The 4,341-nt window shown below is 28.7% G+C and overlaps 1 long non-coding RNA gene across 1 annotated transcript in view; it reads right to left on the bottom strand.

Annotated features, from left to right (window-relative positions):
• LOC106788683 overlaps positions 1-4,341 on the bottom strand; it is a 12,126-nt gene that overhangs the window by 821 nt on the left and 6,964 nt on the right. The window contains exon 2 of the long non-coding RNA XR_001381928.1: positions 758-798. This is a non-coding gene — a long non-coding RNA (uncharacterized LOC106788683). The remainder of the gene's footprint in view (positions 1-757; positions 799-4,341) is intronic.

Genomic DNA, 4,341 nt, shown 5'->3' with positions numbered 1-4,341 from the left:
AATAATAATAATAATAATAATGTCTCGTAACAATTTCCACTCATGAAATTATCGATAACCCTGTTTAATGTTTTGCGTAATAATCCGCAGAAGAAGATGGTCATTATTAAATGGCGTTGGAAGTGGTAGTGTTCGGTGGTGGTAATAATAATAAACGAAGGAGAGGGACACGAGGATAATTGGTATAATAATGATGAAAAACGTAAGACGTCTTAAGAAATTAATTCCCCCCGCGGGTGAAAGACTTAGTTACGACATTTTATATACATTCGGGAACGACCGACCGACGTGGAATGCACTTACACGTAACGCGCAAAGAAAATTACGAATCATGATTGCAAGAATTCATCACGAGAGGTAATCGTTCGTGAGCGAAAGAACAACAAAAAAAGAAACAAAAAAACCAAATTATTCGATCATTTGGAACGATATTTAAACATAGGTGCGTATTCGATCATCGTGACAAATACGAATATCTACATTTTGTTTTTAAATATGCAAAATGCATGAATAAAAAGGAGTGCGATTATTTTTTATATAATTGTAGTATAAAAATTAGCTGAAAAAAGAACAAAAAGAAATGTAAAGTTAATAAAGAAAAATATCTACAAATAAATAAATATAATTAAACGGGTAACACCAATCTCGATAATCGAGATTATTAACGATGGAATAATTTAATTTATAAACGTGCAACACTGCAACTAGTTTTAATAGTAATTAAGAAGAAAATTATATAATTAATTCGATCTCTTACCATATATTCCCATTCGTTTCCCTTTCGAGTTGAGATACTATCTGTAAATAACAATCAATTTTGAAAGGAACGACTAGGACTTAACTATACACATAGATGAACGATAGAAACGTAGGCAATAGAAAATACACGTGTGTATATATATATATATACATGCATAGGCATATACTTACATACTTACATTACTTAATTGGAACTTGTAAAGTCAACGCACGGATTTGTCCTGAGATTCTTTAATCTCACAAGCTTACGTAATACAATCCAATTTAAACTCACGCGTTCGTTCGTTCGTTCGTTCGTTCGTTGTTCATTCGTTCATTCGTTCATTCGTTTTGCTCCTACTTCTATTATATGCTTTCCTATGTTTCGTAGTACTCGTTAACAAGACTCTTTAAAAAAAAAAAAAAAAAAACAAATTTGATCCTTCTCTCCTCCAATCTAATTCTTCTAAATCGATCAATACAATCGTTATGTTAATGATCGTACGATAAAAAATAGAATAAAAACCAAGAAGAATAGTTAGAAATCATTACGTTGTATTTTTTTTTTTTCTGTACATTAATATCTTCAAAGTAACATGACATCTTTTTCTCGTTAATTGTACGATATTAATTGATTACGAACTTTTGTTGAAGGCATTACGCATCGACACGTTGTTCGTTCATTTTTTTTTACTTTTTTTTTTATATAAAATCTCTCAATCGTGCCAATAGGAATTCAGCAAAAACCGCATAATAATAATCATGCTTATCTTTTTCAAAGGCTCGTCGTAATGCGATCACAATTATTTGACCGTATTGAATATAATTGCATTACAACGTTTTTCTCGCTCGTTAATTCTTTATGAAAAATTCATGTGTTAAGTAAAACTATCGTTGTTCGCTTATAAATCGCATAATGCGAATAAATCGTTGACGAAAGAATAAAATTAAAATTGAAATTAAAAAAAAAAAAAAAGCAAAAAAAACAAACAAACAAACGCGTTTTCGTTTTTTTTTCTTTATACCCGATTTTATCAACAGATTCGCTTGAACATTGTTTAATATCTGAAAAAAGTAATTTATTTACGCGAATATTATTACGCGAATTCCTTATCACCCGTAACCAAATTCGTTACTTACATAAGTTATTGCATATTCATTAAATAACTATTACTTATTATGCAAGAGAGAGAGAGAGAATATTTTTTACTCGAGATAGTAATAGTTTTTCCTTGTCTTCTTTGTTTTTTTTTTTTTCAAATCGAACAAGTTCCATTAAAGCGTATTTATGTAAGATATGCATATGATACATAGAAACATTTGCGATAAATTAATACTGATTAAAAATTCGTACCTTTTTTTTTTTTTTTATTAGAATTTCTTCACATAATTCTTTATTTTTTTTTAAAGAATAATATTAAAGTCATCTATAGATTATCCCTAACACACGTTTTGGATTATCGCCAAATAATATCGTTAGAAACTCGTTTGAACTATATGGTCAGTCCAAGTTAATCCATTTACATGTATCTTTTCTCTCGACACCATATAAATGATTAATTTGAAAATTAATTAGTATCTTATCTGCATAATTAATATTAGATACGTTAAGTAAGTACACGTAATAAAGTAATTGATAGAAAAACAATGATACGAAATATTTCTCGTATTATTAATACAAAATTACATTGGTACCAAATAAAATCTATCACCGAGGAGAAGAATTATTAAAATATCTATAGTTAGTGATCATCATCGATGAGCAACGAGCCGAAGAAATTCAAAGAAAACCGTTACAACGAGGTCGTAAGTATAAAATATACACGTAATCGTCTTCGCTTATGTAACTCGACATACATACATTGAAAACCAACAACCGTGAGCCGAATATCCGAAAAACGGTTGATGTGTTTCATTTTTTACGTTACATATAATTAAAAAAAAAAAAAAAAAAAAGAAAAACCTAAAAAAAGAAACACAAATATCAGTATTGTCGACTAAAAATTAATAACTATTATTAATTTTCTATTATTTTTGTATACCCTATTATTATATTAATTATATAACATTACAGAATATAGTCTTATCAATGTTTTTGGTATTATTAATAATTGTTAAAACGAAAAAAGTTATTATTAAAAAAAAAAGAAGAAAAATTGAGAACGAACAAAGATCGGCCTAAAATAGAATACGATAAATATATATATATATATATTATATAAATATGTGTATAAATAATATATCTATTTACTAACATTCAACACAGAAGATAGAAAAGTAAAGTAATCAAAACCCAATAGAAAATAATATGCTTATCTGTAAGCAAGTTACTAATGCGTATCGATTTGATCTTACTCTATTATGACATAAACGTCGTTTATATAAAAGCGTCGAAGTTTATATAATGATGCAAAATACACGTGACTTTTGTGCAGGAGCGAATGCGTTCACGCGACGACGACGACGACGACGACGACGACGGCAAAACTTGGATCGTTATTTACGCCGATAAAACTACGTTCTACTCTCTTTACGAAATTATTCATGATGATATATCATCAATTTATATCCTCCTTACATGAACGATTTTAATTATCTCATCGAAACATTTTTATATTTGCACGATTAATTATTTTTCTTTTTCTTTTCTTTTTTTTTTTTTTTTCTTTTGTATGAGCAAATTAGAAAAAAAAATAATCATTCATCGGGGGATAAACCGAGGCACGTTAAACAATTTTTTTACGGATCGATTCCCATCGAATTCTTCACGCGTATCCCATTAAAATATATTTCTCAAGAAAGGAAACAAGAATAGATAAGGTATGGTATATAAGGTTTTGTAAATTATAAATTAAATCATTGACTATAAGTAGTATTCCAGTCACCCACCATAACAGTAATAAGTTCTAAAGGTATTACTTGAAGAATAGTAAAACGATATCATCTCGTGTAAGCTACAGATTGTTTTTCTAAGACTGTTAAAACCCTTGTCCCCAGGTCTTGTAAGTGCATCTCATATATACACGTATGTGTTTTCTATGTATACATATACATACTGATTTAATGTGTTCTACTTTTCCATCTCGGTCACAATTCTAATTGTGTTTTCTGTTCTCTCTTTCTTTCTTTCTTTCTTTTTTATCCCAGATCGGAATGAAAGATGATTATTTGGAAAACAGAGAGAATACTCGAAAATATCCGAGCCAGAATGAGAACAAAGCGTATCGAGAGAAACACCATTTATTCGTAAATACGTTTATTCTTCGTTTACACGAAAGAGAGAAAATTATCAAGGAAAACAATGTTCACTGCCAAAAATCAAATTCGCGAAAATTTCGAATGATCTGAACGATTCGAAAAGAATTTCAACAACAAAAAACATACCAAAAAATAATTTCTATTTCTATTGAAACGAAACGAATAAATAAAATTAAAAAAAAAAAAAAAAAAAAAAAAAAAAGAAGAAGAGGATTAAAAAACTGGAAAAAAAAGGTACAATAGGAAGGAGTGTAAATTATTGATTTCGACGATATCGATCGTGCTTACGTTCGTTATAAGAAGTAAAGGAAAATGAAAAAAAAGAGAAAAACTATGTGTAAACGT

Source organism: Polistes canadensis, unplaced genomic scaffold (genome assembly GCF_001313835.1).
Source record: "Polistes canadensis isolate GaletaPanama2010 unplaced genomic scaffold, ASM131383v1 scaffold_148, whole genome shotgun sequence".
Classification (NCBI taxonomy): Eukaryota; Metazoa; Arthropoda; class Insecta; order Hymenoptera; family Vespidae; genus Polistes; species Polistes canadensis.
The sequence above is the reverse complement of the archived record's forward strand: the minus strand, read 5'-3'. Positions and strand labels throughout refer to the sequence as shown.